Source organism: Chenopodium album, chromosome 9, assembly GCF_948465745.1.
Source record: "Chenopodium album chromosome 9, dcCheAlbu1.1, whole genome shotgun sequence".
Lineage (NCBI taxonomy): Eukaryota > Viridiplantae > Streptophyta > Magnoliopsida > Caryophyllales > Amaranthaceae > Chenopodium > Chenopodium album.
In genome coordinates, this window is record NC_137842.1 from 28958904 (window position 1) to 28976605 (window position 17702).

The window sequence follows — 17702 nt, forward strand, 5'->3', positions numbered from 1 at the left end:
GGTAGCGTCCATTACGTATGCGGCCGTTACGGATGGCCATTGTTATTTGTAACGGGCACTGTCCGTTATGAATAATGTGTTATTTGTAACTGACATTCAAAATGTCCGTTACGAATAAGCCATTATTCGTAATTCGTAACGGACATTTGAAATGTCAGTTACTAATAAATCCTTTTTGTATTGAAATAAGTCCTTATTCGTAATGGGCACCTCAAACGCCCGTTAAAAATAAGTGATTATTCGTAACTGACATTTCAAATGTCTGTTACGAATAAATTTTTATAGTATATAATTAAATACTTTTTTGTAACGGGCAACAAAAATGCCCGTTACGAATAAGTGGTTATTTGTATTTTTTTTTATTAAAATTCGACAGTATGTATTTATATATATTAATATATATTAATTAAAACCTGTTATAATAAACCAATTCCTGTAAATAAATAGTTATACAGAACAATCTTTTGTAAAAATTAATACGATGTAATGTAAAAATTGAAGTAGTAAAACATTACAAATAAAAACTTGTATAAATTTATCCAACATATACAACAACACAAATAATATTACTTTGTTCTACCTAAGCTAATAGTTAAGCATTCAATAAATATTTACTTCTAAAGTATTGCGCCCACTGTTCTCGAACTACATTCAACTCGTCAACATCATACGGGGTTGTCCATGGACAAAAATGCTATAGAAAAAAAAAACATATGAATGAGGTTACAAAATAAAAACAATCCATAATAATAACAATCATTAGAATATATGTGATGGTCCAAATTATAAAAATAAAACTCAAAATATCGAAATAAAACATATAACATCCCTAATTAACTTATATTTTGATTTCTATGAATTGAAATCAATGAAAAGTGACAATTTACTTACTTTTGGAAGCGTATAGAGCCAAAAAGGCTTCAAAATTGCCTAAGGGACTTCTATCTTTCCCATCTTTCATGTATTGGTCCAAATTAACACAATAAAACATATAACATGCATAATTAACTTATATTTTTGTTTGTATGAATTGAAATCAATGAAAAGTGACCATTTACTTACTTTTAGGAGCATATAAAGCCAAAAAGGCTTCAAAATTGCCTAAGGAACTTCTATCTTTCCCATCTTACATGTATTAGTCCAAATTATAGAAATAAAACGAATAACATCCATAATTAACTTATATTTTTTTTCTATGAATTGAAATCAATGAAAAGTGACAATTTACTCACTTTTGGGAGCGTATAGGGCCAAAAAGGCTTCAAAATTGCGTAAGGGACTTCTATCATTCCCACTTTGCATGTATTAGTCCAAATTAACACAATAAAACACATAACATCCTTAATTAACTTATATTTTGGTTTCTATGAATTAAAATCAATTAAAAGTGACCATTCAGTCACTTTTGGGAGCGTATACAGCTAAAAAGGCTTCAAAATTGTCTAAGGGACTTCTATCTTTCCCATCTTTCATGTATTTGTCCAAATTAACACAATAAAACACATAACATCCTTAATTAATTTATATATTTGTTTCTATGAATTGAAATCAATGAAAAATGACCGTTTACTCTCTTTTGGGAGCATTTAGAGCCAAAAAGGTTTAAGGGACTTCTATCTTTCCCATCCTTCATGTATTGGTCCAAATTAACACAATAAAACACATAACATGCATAATTAACTTATATTTTTGTTTCCATGAATTGAAATCAATGAAAAGTTACCATTTACCCACTTTTGGTAGGCGGGTAGCACAGTTAGTTTCCTCTTAGTTTGCTTATTTTAGTTCCATTTGGTAAGCTAATAAGCATCACATAGCCGCTTTCAACTTCCTTTTTGATATATTATAACAAGATCAATTTTATTTGTTTTTCAATGTAAGAAAAACATGCAGGTACTGTTATATAGTATTTTTTTTCCTGTCTTTTCACAACTTCATTAATGTAGCCAATGTCCATAAATTACAAGTTATCCATGATTGTATGATACCCCTCCTTCCATCATCAATAATAAATCGTGGCATGCAGTATGTTATTCTAAGATGTCCGAAAAAAGTTATCGCATTTACTAAACTAGAAAAGGTGTGGTAAGCTGGTAGTAAAGTTAGTGTCCTCTTAGTTTGCTTATTTTAGGTCCATTTAGAGATTCCACAAGAAGAGTTTCTGGAATACTTTGAAACAGAAGGAAATAAGATACCTCGAGGAAAATTGATTAAAAAAAACAAATCCTAGAAAAATAAGGCAAAGGCAATGGTTAAAGGCTATTCTCCACCAACTGAAATGAAAAATGATGTATTAAATGTGGCAAGGGAAATTAAATTGCGGCATTGAATGTTAAGATTAATCCAATAAATGCCGATTACTCAAAGAACCTAACTTCAAAGTATTTTCCTTATCACCCTTCTGTCTAGCCTCATTTACTATGACCTAGATAACAAATCAATAATTTCATAATCTAACTTCAAAGATTAACACATACTAATCAAAAGAAAGGGGGAAAATATGACAAAAATCAAAGATTAATTGACATGAAGGGGAGTGTAGGTAACAAACAGTTTCTTCATTATCTTAAACATCCTAAAAACTGAAAGCAAATTAAAGAACTGGTATGAGTAAAAAAAATCAATAACTAACTCACTAATTCAGTAAATTAACTCACTAATTCACCAAATAACGACATGGTACTTTGTAAAATAAGCGAGCAAGCCTAATCAATACTTTATCTAAAGTGACAGTGGTTACAAGCTGCTGCATGAGAAATCAACCATAGAAAAATAGGGTTCATGATCTATGTGTTTGGTTTGTTTTTCAAAGTTTCAGTAAGATTCCTAGTTGCAATTACACAATCAGAAGGACGACTAACTGAACCAACATACACGATAATCTCCTTCTTGCTTCCGCCTAACCTATCTATCATAGACATCATATCAATATCACTTGTAATTTTGACATCCTTCTTGTCGTAGCAGTAATTGAAACTAGGATATCTAGGCATCATATATACATTTTTCCTAAATAAAATCCACATCAATTTATAAATATCATTAAAATGAATACCAACCACATTCTCAGTAGTCTGAAATTTCAACACTAATTTATTCATTCTTCATAACATCACACACCATAGACATATAAATAAATAAGAGGTTGCACAAGTTTATCACACATTCACAATGAATGCATAATCAAATTTCATTTGCATAATTCACAAATCACACAAGCACAATCAAATTTCAAGATTACACAACAACAAAAAACCAAAATTCAATCGAAAAACAGAGCACCAAATTAACCTAATTTACTTAATTACATTTGCATAATTCAATACAAATAGTTAAAAGGTTTCAAATTTTACCTCGATATGCCCAAAAACTAATCGTCAAGAGCAAATGCCAAATTTCGTAAAATCCCCGATTATAAACCCTATTTTCCAATTGCAATTACCTCCCGCAAATGATTGATCGTGAACTAAAAAAATAAATGCAAAATTCGATTATTGTCCCCAATTCGACAAAGAAACTGAATTCACAAAATCGATTGAACATAGAAAAACAAAATTGACAACTAACTATACAATCGAAACACTAATCAAGAAAAAATAACGCATAAATGAAGATCTTACTTCTTCCCATGGCGGCGAAACTTAGAAAATATGAGCTCCGAAAATCGAAAAACCTAATAAGGGGAACAAGAAGAAGTAAAGTGGGTTTATAAATAAATAAAGAAAGAAGAAATGGAGCTTGAGATGATAACCGAGCTGCTTCAACGGAGTTGAGGGAGTGAGGACGGAGGACGACGGCCGAGCTGCTTCAACATTGGAGAGAGAAAGGGGAAATAATATTTTGAGAGAGGGGAAGTGAGAAAGGGAAATTAAAAGTTAGGGTTTACTTTGAAACCTATTCGTAACGGGCAAGACTTGTTGGTTACAACTAGTTAGTTATTCGTAACGGGCAAGATTTGTTGGTTACTACTAGTTGGTTATTCGTAACGGGAAAGACTTGTTGGTTAAGACTGGTTGGTTATTCGTAACGGACATTGAATATTCCCGTTACAAATGATGTAATTGTAACGGGAAGTCATATGCCCGTTACGAATAACTTGTTACAAATAAGATTTTTTCCACTAGTGCACTTGTATGGTGGAGACATATTGTCTATAAATTTTGGGACAAGTTCATGATCCAGAGGTCTTTGTGAAAGAAAAGAAACCTATGATCGCCACCTGGAAAAGAGGCTAATAAAGCCTTCTTCTCCTCCTTGCTTAAGAAATTCAAGATCGTGCAAGGTAGGTTTGAGCTCGATGTTATCTCCATATTGGGTTAAAAACGCTTTTACAACGTCACTCCCAGTGGAAGTTTGTTATGAATCGAGGTTATAAAACCATGATCTAGCAGTTGGGTCCAATGAAAGAGGAAAAGTACATGCATATAGACTTTTCTCAACCCCTTTCAATGCTACAATTCTAATAAAGCTCATTCAGTGAGAACTAGGATTGTCCGTAACCTTAAAGGTTGGTAAATCCGTAGTCAAGAACTTTTTTGGAAGAGTCTTGCCACTAGGTTGTGGTGTAAGCTCATAATCGAAGTACTTATTCCCATAGTTAGCTCGAAGGACAAGTTTCTCCAAGGCCTCTACTCTTTCAGCTCTTGCTTTTTCTTGTAGAATGTTTTCTTTATCTTTTTATGCTTTTTTATGAGCCTTCATTTGGGCTTCTTCTCCTCGTAGAGCCTTTAGGCTTTGGATTTCCTCTCAAAGTTTCTCCAATGCTGCTTTGTCACCCATGATTGGACTAGTATGCGAATGTGGAAGATGATCTAGTACTGTGTATCACGAGAAATTGAGCGCGTTCATTTAAACCTTTTCTGCCAAGTATTCAAACAATGAACCAAAGACAAAATGATTATTTTTTTTTTAATCCTTGTCATACGAATTCACTTTAAGCAAGTTTTGTTGATGAAGAATGTCAAAAAATTCACAAACAATCATTAATGAAATGTCATGATTTGTGTTGCCTTCAACAAGGTAATTATCTAAGGATTTTACTTTAAATGAATTGTTTTCGAAAAAGGTAGAAGAGAAAGACAAGAAAGTTGAATTGAAAGTGCTCATCAAATTTTAGGAATATTAATCAACCCGAACATACTCCTTAAAATGATCAAATATACTATGTTATTTGTTGATCAATTATATTGCAATAGAGATCTATATCATTTTTTTTCAATTATGATTCTCATATTGCTCATCTTTAAAGGATAATATTTTACTATTTGCTTAAAGAGAATGATGGCCTCCGAATGTAAAACCCAAGAACAAATCAAATCATTTTGTCGGCTTATCATTCATTATCTTTTGTTTTTTTTTTTTTTTTTTTTTTTTTTTTTTTTTTTTTTTTTTTTTTTTGTATCATACTCTTTTTTTTAAAAAAAAATAACAATTCTTTTTTCGTTCTATTTCTCTCTCTCTCTCTCTCTCTTATTTTTTTTTTATTTTTTGTGTGTGAGGAAAACATCCCAAGTAAGGTTATCGGAATTTTTTTTTAACTATAGAAGAGGTGAATAAATTATACTCTTAAATCAAGGTTGACCAATTACAACTAAAAAATGATGAACATGAAAATAGACACGTTTAAGAATAAACATATTGATGCGTCCTATGAAGGGATGAAAACTTCTAATGACGAACCTCATATGAAGTAATGTCATTAGTTTGATTATAAAGTACGAAAACGAACCATCATAATAAAAAATAGTATCGCGCGCAATTTTCCGTCTTGCGCTAAGGTGGAAAGTGCAACTTCAAGAGTAGCATCTGCCACATGCCTTTTTTTTTTTTTTTTTTTTTTTTTTTTTGTTTTTTTTTCTTGCGTTAATTATAAAAAAACGATTAAAAAAAATCATGTTTTTGGATTTTTGAAGAAAAAAATAAAACGATCAAAGTAAAATTAACTAAGTTAGACAACGTTGTTAGCCAAAGAGATACTTTTAGCACCTACTTAACGATTAGCCTTAAAGCGGTATCGTTTTCTACGTATGATATTCCTCATAACGAGTAAAAGTCAACGTTGAACAGTGGGCGCGTGCAAGACACAGAGTTGTGCGGAGATGCCGCGCGCAACTTCTGAACTTGCGCTTACAGGGCGCGCGCAACTTTGACATTTACGAGTGCCACCTAGTAGGGTCGACAATTTATTTTTTTTTAATTAAAATCGATGTGCAGTTTTTTTATTTTTTATTTATTTTTTTTATTGTGTGTCGAACCACATGCGAATTTTTTTTTTTAAATATATCTCTAGGTAAGAAATTGGAATTAGTTAGATTAGACACGAAGCACATATTCATGTAGTCACATAAGCACATAAAAGGAACCGTTAAAGCATACAATGTCATTTTAAGGTCAAGGCTTGGGTGTCCAAGGGTACCATATCTTAAGAGACAATGCACGAATGAATCACTCAACGTGTTGACCCATGACATAACCCTCCCAATATTTTGTCGGCGATATGGGTGGGATGATTGTTATTGATTTCGGGATAGAAGCCTAGTGTTGGCAGCCCCTAATCAATGAATCAATCCTCAATGGTTAAAGTGTGCTATGCTTATGCATGATGTAATGTTGCTTGTTTGGTTTTTACTTTTGTGAAAAAGGAAGATATTCTGCGTTCAGGTCACACTCTCTAACTAGAGATTATCAAAGTTAGCCATCGTAACAACCCAAAGGTAACCTAGTGTTGGAAACCTTGAAGCATAACTAAGAACTAATCTTATAACCTCAAAGTCCCTAGTGGAGTTGCCACTGTAAGGAGGGTGTTCCCATCGTAGGGGATCTTCTCCTTTGATGCCCATTGTCCCTTTAGAAGCCTAGGACTTTACACTTGTTACCGTGTATTAGGATTTGAATTCTTGAATTGTTTGGGGGACCTTGAATTAAAATTGATCTTGTCATCACGCTTTTTTATAAGAAACGAATAGGGAGTCGCCAATGAGTTTTAGGAAAACTTATGAACCTCGTTCAGGCCTTCCTCCCATGTGGAGTTCATGGGATAATTAGCATGAATTGTAAGTTTACCCATATGCCCAAGTTTGTCTACATAAACCAGAAATGAGTTTGGGAGCGAGGGTACTAAAATAACGTTCCTTTTAGGGAGGAATCGCTATTCTAGCCCTAGTGCGGCCTCTACTAGCTCTTCCTTTTTTCACAATTTCATCACCAAACAATATATGCAACACGATACCTAAAGTTAAGTTAGTTGATTATATTTACATGCATTAATCACGTAGGAATTACATTGCAAAAGTCTTTATTCTTTGTTTAATCAATATTCGTGAAAAAAACAAAATGAACAATATTCACCTTGTCTTAAGTGATAAAACAACAATTAATTATCAAATTCTAGTCTTGATTAATAAAAGAATACTATGTGAATTACTTGATTAAAAGTTTGTTTAAAGTGATCAAACAATACTATTTATTTAATTAAAGTTATTTAAACAGTAAAGGAAAAGTGATTTGTCTAAGTGCTCAAGAAACTAGTCGTTCTTCTTTTATATTAAATCTTTGTGTAATGTGTTCATGGACTTTATTTCCTCTTCGTACCTCCAAGGACTTTAATGGATTCAATTAGGGTTGGAAACTATTTGGGATGAGTGAAGAAAAAGTAGTATAATAGTAAGAGAAGTTGAGAGATTAGGGTTTTGAGAATACTAGGGTTTTAATTCTGAATTGTCGGTCGGGTAATGCTGAATGAAGGCCCCTATTTATAGCCGTAGGGATCTAGGTTTAGGGTTTTAGAGTCGTGCCGTCAGGTGGCGCGCGCAATTCTCTGAGTCGTGCTTGGTGTCGCGCGCATTTCGTAGTCCATAAACGCTTCAACTTTGATCTAACATGAAAAACGAATTTTTGTAACATCATCGCACATCCTTTCGGGACAAGAGGACAAAAGTAGGTGTCTACATTTTCTTACTTCCCTATTGCACCCGAATTTCTTCCTCAATCCGAATGAGAGAAGGCAAACCCTCAAGATTTACATCATCCTTTCTATGCATTAAACCATTATTAAAGTCTTTCCAAGAGGAAGGCAATTTGTCAATAGTAGATGACACTATAAATATCTCATCAAGATTTATGTCATGTTGTCAAAGACTTCCTAATAATCTTTGAATTTCATGAAATTGCTCCATAATTAGCATACTATAAACCAACTTGTAATTGTTAAATTTACTAACAACAAATTTCTTACTAGAAGCATCTTCAGCCATATATTTAGCCTCTAATTCATCTCATAGATATTTAGCAGAGTCATTAAATTGATAAACATCAAAGAGTTCATTAGACATACCATTGAGAATATGACCACATCAAATGTAATTGTCATTCTCCTACTTGTTACGTTTCCTAGTTTCATCCTCCGTCTCCGCAGGCTTCGGAGTTGTGAGAATATAAGCCACCCCAATCGAGGTTAAGAAGAAATGCATCTTCTTCTGCCATCTTCGGAAATCAACTCCTTCTAATTTGCCAACTTCTGAAAGTTTGAAATCAATTCTTTCACCATTGCCATTTTTGCTGAAATTATTACTTTGGATTGTTGGGGAAAATGATTACTGGGTCACAAAAATCGCAACGAACATGAATAAATTTCACTTCGAGGCCTAAAAAGTATCCCAAAGTAATATTTTGACCCTGATTAAACACACCGGGTATCAAGAAATTACCAAGAAATATAACGAAGACAACCACAATAGTGTTTAGGATATTTTTAGTCAAATGTAAAACCAAATTTGTGAAATTATGATGATGACAAAAGTAATCTTGTAATCGGTTTTCTGAAGAAAGAAAATAAGGAAATAAGTTTTTCTTCTTTATAAAAGGTACTGACAACATATGTACTTAATACATTATTTATATCAAAGCAAAGTAAACCAACAACCATTTCACGAAGGAAAAACCATCACAATTCAACTGCCTAAGACGCTCACCCGACCGGGCTACCACCGCCCGACCAGGTTGTTAAAAGTGACGAAATCACAGCCCCTCTCGCGACCCTACCAGGTTGTTAAAATTCTAGAAATTAATTTCCGTGAAATCTCTTTCCTTCTCATGCCCTATTGGGTAGTGGCTGCCTGATTAGGCGGCAGAAAAGAGGAAATTTGAGTCACCCTCGCACCCGGTCGGGCGAGCACCATCCTGACCGGGCGGCAGACCGGACAACAAACAAAGGCATCAATTTTATCTTCTCTAAACAGAGAAATGGTTTTCTCGGTACCGAGTACTCTTAAACTTCCTTCAATATATTCTTTACTTTAATAATCTTTATTAATTAATTTACAACAGCTTTGCATAAGTAAACTAATTAATAAACATGAATTTTGTTTAAATTCTCAAAATTATTCAACAGTTCTAATTTTCATTATGGAGTCACTTTGGAACAGGCAAAGAACTAGAAGGTGAGTTTTTTCATATCCCCAACTGGTAATAGTTGGAATCTTTCTAGACTTCATACTGATTTTGTGTAGAAAGATGCTGATTTCTAGTTTAGAAAAGACATTCCGTTTATTGCTAGTTTGGAATTACCAGAACAAGATGATGATGACTATTTGTATTGGGGTTACTACAAGTGCGGTTGTTATACACTCAAAACGGGGTATGCGTTCCTTAAACAGTGTACTGCATCACAGACACACGACAATAATCTGACTATATAATAACATTGTGGTCACTGTTGTAATTCTCAAACTTTAATTATGGAAGATTTATTATTAGAATGTTGATTTTAGAATTTGTTAATTTAAGAGGGGGTTAAGAATTAGAACTAATGATATCCATTCATTAGTTAGAAAAAGGACATGTTATATATATGCAGTTATTATTTTTATTAAAAATAAGCAGAAAAAAGAAAAAGAAAAGGAAGAATATTTTAGAGATATTAAGGAGATATAAGAGAAAGTTTATATTTTGAAATTATATATATTTAGAAGAAGTTTATTTTTATATTCTGGTTTTAACCCAGTTTGTATTTCATAAAGATATCTTTATTATTAATTCAATTAGCAATTCATAAATTGTTATAACTGCTACATTTGGTATCAATGCCATGTTATTTGCAATATCTCAAAATGTGTACAAATTTTTTTAACCACAAGTACCATAATTGTCAAAAGACCAATATGAAGATTGGTGCATCAAAATGAAAGCATTATAAGCGACATTAACTTAAGAGAAGAAAGATGAGTTGAAAGAAAATCAGAAGAAAGATGATTATTTTTCAATGCATTGAATTTGACATGATTAGGATGATAAGGTTGTTAAAAGTTTGTGCTGAAAAAAAATGGAGGAGCTATCATAGGGTTTTCCTTGCGTTGACTTTTTGTTGACTTTTCTCTCCAAGGTGATTTTCATGGCGATTTGCAGCTAGGTCGAGATCTTCATCTAGCTCCTTCTTCTCCATGGCATGTAAGAAGAAAACTTCAACTCCACTTCCACAAAACTCTAACCATGCTCCTTTTAAAAGATCTTAGATAACCTGAGAAAATATGGGATATCTTCAACAGATTCGATAGCTGAAGAAGATGAAATGGTAACTCCCCCTGCACATCTTGTGCATCCAGTTGTTGGAATGGATTCCAGAGGTGACTTGAGGATGTTAAAAAGCATCCACAGGAGCTCGATTGCTCAAACCCAAGCTAAATCCAAAAGAATAGTAACTAGGGTTTCCGCGGTTACTGTTCCATTGGTTGTTGGGCAAAATCTGAACTCGAAGGTTACTGTTGTTGATAATCCTAATGTCCCTAAGGCTACTAATGCCTTAAATCAAGAGCTTGAAGCTCCTGCTGAAGAATAAAAAATTTATTCAAAGGGAAGTTGAATGCAAAAGGGACTACTCTGTCTTTCATTGCTCCTAAGGTTAGAGATGGGAAATCAGTGGCTAAGCTTAGCTTTGCTGATGTCCTTGAAGGCAACAAAAAATTGGGTAATGCTCTTATCTTCTATGTTGTTGGTTATTCTCCAACCATAGCTGTTGTTCATAAATATATTGCTGATAACTGGAGTAATCTAGCAAAAACAGACATATTTTGGCATGATGAGGGTTATTTCATAATTAATCTGAAATCTAATGAAGATAAGAATGCTATTTTATGTTCTAGACCTCATATGTTTTTTGGTAGGCCTGCAATTGTTAAGGCATGGTCTGATAAATTTGATTTTCATGCTGAAATCCTTAGAACTATTCCTTTGTGGGTTAAACTGCCAAATTTATCTTTGAACTGTTAGGGTGCTGATACATTGAGTATAATTGGTAGTTTGCTTGGTGTCCCAGTTTGTGCTGATGAGTGTACATCAAGGCAGCTTAGAGTTTCATTTGCTAGACTGCTTATTGAAATTGATGTTACTAAATCATTACCTGTATCTGTAAGGGTTGAAAGCCCTACTGCTGAGATGATTGAGATCAAAGTGCAATATAAGTGGACTCCACCTTTTTGTAAGAAATGTGACAAGGTTGGACATGATTGTTCTAAACTTCAACCTGTAAAAAAGAAACAAACAGGTTATCCAAAGACCACTCAAACTCAGGCTAAGAAAGTTTGGGTTCCTTAGAAAACTAACCAGGTTATTTCTGATACTACTATAGTTACTGCCCCTGTGAAGAAAATTACTCCACCTCCCCAGGTTCAGAGTAATAATGAATGGCAAGTTCCTAGCAAGAAATCTAAGAAAAAGGCCAACAAGCAGATCAACTTTCATGTTTCTAGTTCTAATACATATCAGCCTTTGACTTTAGACTCAGATAGTGTTGAAATTGAAGATGAAACTAATGAACCTAACGGGGGTGATGGGAATCCCCCTTTGGGGTCATGATTGTTCTCTCATGGAATATTAGGGGTCTTAATGACCCTGGGAAAGTGGTTGCTGTTAAAAAGCTGCTTTCTAATGATAAGTGCTGTGTCTTATTGAAACTAAAGTGAAGCATCAAAATTCTATCAAGATTCAGAGGAAATTTGGGTCTGCTTGGACCTAGATTGCCAACTATGCCAACTCTCAAAAAGGTAGAATTTGGATAGGTTGGAAAGCTGATCTTCTTAATCTAAATATTCAGTCTTCTCAAGAGCAGTTAGTTCACTGTTTGCTCACTACAAAAGATTTGCAAACACAGGTTTATATCACTTTTGTGTATGGATTACACACTGTGCAGAACAGGTTACCTTTGTGGGCTAGCCTTAGACAGTTAACTGGTATTTCTGGAGCTTGGTTGTGTACTGGTGACTTTAACTCTCCTATCTTGCAATGACAGAATCAATGGGGCTACGGTTATTGAATATGAAACCAGGGATTTTCAAAATCTTATTGATGATTTGGCTTTGACTGAAATTAAGAGTAAGGGATCTTTTTTCTCTTGGTGTAACAAGGCTCACAATGGTCCTAGGACTTATTCTAGGATTGATAGAGGTATTGTAAACCAGGATTTGATAGATATTTATGGGCATGTTAAAGATGTTTATTTGCCCCCCTCTATTTCAAATCACAACCCTGTTCTCTTTGATATCTTTCATTCTCAACCTGGTAAAGGAAGACCATTTAGGTTTCTCAATTATCTGGCTGATCATGAAAGTTTTTTATCTATTGTGGATTCTGCTTGGCATTGTTCTGTCCCTAGTAATACAATGAATAGGGTTTGGTCTAAACTTAAGAAAGTTAAGACTGCCCTTAAAGCCATGAACATGGAGAAATTTGGTAATGTGTCTGAGAAGCTTGAAGCTACCTAAAATAGCCTTAATGACATTCAACATCAAATTATTTCTGATGTTGATAATGCTGATCTGCAGTCCCAGGAGTTAGGAGCCATTCAAAATGTCAGATACTGGATTAACATTCAAGAAAGTATCTATAAACAAAAATCCAGGGTAGATTGGCTTCAACTTGGTGATAGTAACAACAAATATTTTTTTGCTATTATGAAGAAAAGACAAGGCAGGATTAGAATTGACACCCTTTTTACTAGTGATGGTACTTTATTGAAAACTTCTGCTGCTATTGAAGATGAAATTATAGGTTTTTATAAGACCCTTCTTAGCTCTAGTGCTGCTTCTCTTCCTGGGATTGATCTCAATACTGTAAGAAGAGGTGCTCAGCTCTATAGAGACTCTTAGAAATCCCTTATAGCTCCTATTTCCATTGAAGAAATTAACTTAGCTTTGAAAGATATTGATAGCTCCAAGGCCCCTAGGATTGATGGATTCAATTCTTATTTCTTTAAGAAATCTTGGGATATTGTGAAAGATGATGTTTATGCTGGTGTTATGGAGTTTTTCAATACTGGTGTTATGTTGAAGCATTGGAATTGTACTACTGTAACCTTAGTTCCTAAGGTTCTAAATCATTCCCTTGTTAAAGACTTTAGACCAATTGATTGTTGTTCTGTTCTTTACAAGCTCATCTCTAAAATTCTTACTTTAAGGCTTGCAAAAGTGGTTTTTGAGGTGATTGATGGCTCTTAAGCTAGTTTCATCCAAAGGAAACACATTGGAGATAATATTTTCTTAGCTACTGAGCTTATTAAAGGATATGGGCATAAGTTTTTTTCCCCTAGGTGTATGTTGAAGATTGATTTGAAAAAAGCTTATGACTCTATTGAATGGAGCTTTTTGAAGGTTGTTATGTCTGAGATTGGTTTCCCCAACTAATTTATTGCCTGGATTATGGCTTGTTTGTCTTCTGTCTCCTTCTCTATTTTGATTAATGGTATTCCTTCTAAACCTTTCCCTTCAAAGAAAGGTCTTAGGGAGGGAGACCCAATGTCCCCTTTCTTATTTGCTATTGGAATAGAATATCTTTCCAGATGTCTCTCTGAGTTACAGTAGAATCCTGATTTCAATTACCATCCTAGGTGTGAGAAAATGGGATTGACTCATCTTATGTTTGTTGATGATTTACTGCTGTTTTCTAGAGCTGATGCTCAGTCTTTTTTCTTGCTTTTCCAAGCTTTCTCTAAGTTTTCTGAAGCTTCTGGTTTATCTGCTAACTTAGATAAAACTGGGGTGTACTTTGGTGGTCTTGGTGATTCTGAGCAAAATGATTTGAGGAGTTTAATTGGGGTTTCCCCTGGTACTATTCCCTTTAAGTATTTGGGGGTTCCTCTTTCTTTAAAAAAGTTGACTATTGCTCAATGCAAACATCTTGTTGATAAAGTGACTACCAGGATTAATGGCTGGTCTGCTAGTCATATCTCTTATTCCGGTAGACTTCAGTTAGTGAAGAGTGTCCTATTTGGTATACAAACATATTGGGCTCAAATCTTTATTCTCCCCAAAAAGATTCTGAGAGAAATTGAAGCAAAGTTTAGAGCTTTCTTATGGACTGGGAAAGCTAACCCCTCCAAGAAATCCCTTGTTTCTTGGTCTCAAGTTTGTCTCCCCAAAGTTAGTGGAGGTTGGAACCTTCTTTCTCTCCCTGAATGGAATGTTGCTGCTATTTCTAGATTACTTTGGGATCTTGCTCACAAAGCTGACAACTTATGGGTGAAATAGGTGCATATTTATTACTTTAAAGATAAACCCTGGTGGAACAAACCTGCTCTTAGGGAATGTTCTTGGGTTCTTAGCAGAATTTTAAAATGTAGAACTGTAATTGATGATATTGGGGGTTGGGATGCTGTTAAACAGGGTGATAAAATAAAAATTAAGAAGATTTATTTGAATATAATGGCTCAAGATCCCAAGGTTCCTTGGAAAAGAGTGTTCTGTAACAACTCTCCTACCCCTAAGAGCTTGTTCATTCTCTGGCTTGATGTTAGGAACATATTGCTTACAAAAGACAGGTTGGTGCAATGGAATATGCAATGTGATCCTACCTGTTTTCTTTGTAATTTGCATCTTGAATCTGTTCAACATCTATTTTTTAAATGTAGATTTGCTAAGGACATTTGGGGAAGGATATTGGCTATTTTTGGCTACAACAGTTCTATTTTGCCATTTGATTGTGAAATCATATGGGTTGCTAAAACCTGCAGGAAAGATAGATCTGAAAATAGACTGTTGGGGATGTGTTTTGCTGAAGCTATTTACCATATTTGGCTGCAAAGAAATTCCTTGATATTTACATGAAGCTGCAAGTCTTGTGAAGCTGTTTTTAGAGACATTCTATTTGTTGTTGCTTGCAGGTGTCCCGTTCTTGACAGAAACATGTTGATTTTGTAATTTTGCTGTGTTTTCTTGGCAGTATTGTTCCCTGGCTTCTTTTAGCCTGTTTTCTTATAGTGGTCATTCTTGTCTGTTCTGCTGCTGTTCTAGGTGCTCTTGTCTGGTTCCTATTTCCTGAACCCTTCCTAGAAGGTAACTGGAAACCTAAGTCCAGTAGGTGCTCTTGGGTTTCCCTAGTACCCTTCCTTGAAGGTACCTAGGTTGGCTCTTGGGCTTTTGTTGGTTGTGTGGCATTTTTAGGTCTTGTGGTGTCTGTGTTTTGTTATAGCTTACCTTTTGTAAGTTGTAACTTTTATCTTTTGGTAATAAATTCCTTATTTTCCAAAAAAAAAAAAAAAAAAAGTTTGTGTTGAAACAAAAATATGGATCATGTACATAAGTATTTTTAGTAAAATGTCAAAATTTCCCTTACTTAATAAATTAAACATTCACTTAGACAATTAGCTAAAACACATTATCATCCTATTTTGATTTCATCAATTTAACAACTCTAACCAAAAATAAAATTAATCTCCCACCTATCACAATAAATGGCCTACATTAAATCATCAAATCATCATATTGAAACCCTAGTTCTTCTAGTTTCTTCAATCTTTCTCGTTTGGGTATTTTTGTCTTCTCTTTGAATCGACATCTCCTTCATCTCCTTTCTCTATCTTCTCTTTTTGGTTCTCTTTATTCTCTTTAATCCTCTCTCTACCCCCTAAAAAAATTGTCCATTGACAATGGATCTAAGCCCACTATACGAAGCTCTTTTCACGACTGATGATGAAATCAAGCATGGTTTCATAGATGCTCTGATCGGAGCTTTTGAACAATGGGCTTCGTTGCCTAACTTGTTCTTTATGTCGGGCAAAGGTAGAGAAATTTTTAGCCAATGAACATTCAGTGCGATTAGTAAAGTGCTCAAATCTATTGAAGATGAGGAAGCCGCCCAAAAATTTAGTACGGTAAGCACGAATGTTGGGGAAGGGGAAGTGAAAACCGAACATGTTGGGAAAGGGGAAGTGTAGACACCTAAAAATGTCTCCCCAAAACCAAACCCGTTGATGAACACCTTTCACCGCCATTATTGGTCGAGTTGAGTATTTAATCTTTGGAGTGCTTAAATCCATGTTCTATCCAATATATTTCATGAACCAATCCAATTTCTAGCTCATTTCCCTAAACCATAACCTATTTTCCACTTTTCGTGTCCACATCGCAAAACTGAGAGAAACTGATTTTATGGCTATACAATTTTGATCCAATTATTATTTTCTTGGATAGGCCTTTAAATAAGCTTTCCAACCATATATCATAATCCCAATTTCGAGCTATAACGAAAAAGATATGAGCAAAACACCAAACTCGGCCTAAACCCGACACCCTTCCACTAAAACGGCCATATCTTAAAATCTACATATCATTTTGACTTGATTACAATTGGGTTGGAAATTAGACTTGATAAGCTTTCCAATGATATATTATATGCCTTATTCCGAGTTACGGATCAAAAGTTATGATTATTTTAAAAACGGGTAAAAAAACTGAAATTACCGCGCAACAGCAAAAATGCCGCGACGCGGCAAAAGCTGACGTGTCAGGGGACTTATTCCCGTGACACGGTGCTCATTTTTGTAATTTTGCTCAACTTTCTCCTGTGTCACGGGATTTTGCACCGTGTCATGGTGCAATTTCCCGTGTCACGGTGCCCATTCCGTGACACGGGGATATTCCGTGTAATTTCCGCGTACTTTTTACACCGTGACACGACACACTGCACTGTGCCATGGTGGACAATGCCGTGTCACAGCATTTTTTCCCGTGTCACAGTGCACATCCCGTGCGACGGGATTGCTCCATGTTTTCTCAGCGTAATCCCTAAACGCGTTTTCACTTCCCGTAACTTAAATATTTCCCGTGTCACGCAAATTTGTACCGTGTCACGGGAAAATTTCCCGTCTGACGGTGGGATTTTCCGTGTCACGGTACACTTTGCCGTGTCGCGGGATACTTTTTTAGGGTTTTTATCATTTTGGGTTTCGCGTGTTCCCTCTGCTCATTTTCCCTATAAATAGGACCCCGCTTTCTGTAGTTCGGGGCACCAATAATCATTCTCTCTCACCTTACACCAAAAATCATTCTCTTCTCCCTCTTTAACCTAATTTCTAGCCTCCTTATTCTTCCATAATAATTCCCCTAAGCACTCCAAGGAGTCTATACTTAACCCAAGGTTCCGTCCTTAAACCAAGGCGTGAAAGGTACAAATAACTGAGGGTTTGGACCAAATCAACTCTACTTTTTATTTAATTTAATTTCCATTTACTTTATATTTTTTTATTGAAGTTACTAACAGTTTATTCATGATGTAGCAATTTAAAGGAACGCGCGGAATGTGAGTAATTAATTAATTTAATTACTATTATTTTATTTTCTTATTGCTAGTATCATGATTAAGTAATTTCATATTTAATTTGACTAACGCTATTATTGTTGAATTTCTTCCAATATTAATGTTTATTTTATTATTTATTA

General features: G+C 34.6%; 1 long non-coding RNA gene across 1 annotated transcript; it reads right to left on the reverse strand.

The window, feature by feature from the left end:
* Positions 1–487: 487 nt before the first annotated feature.
* Positions 488–3876, reverse strand: LOC145559691 (uncharacterized). Its single transcript, XR_014092873.1, has 3 exons — positions 3621–3876; positions 3354–3466; positions 488–694 (listed from the first exon to the last, which is right to left on the reverse strand). It is a non-coding gene; the product is annotated as an uncharacterized LOC145559691 (long non-coding RNA).
* Between the last annotated feature and the right edge of the window lie 13826 nt (positions 3877–17702).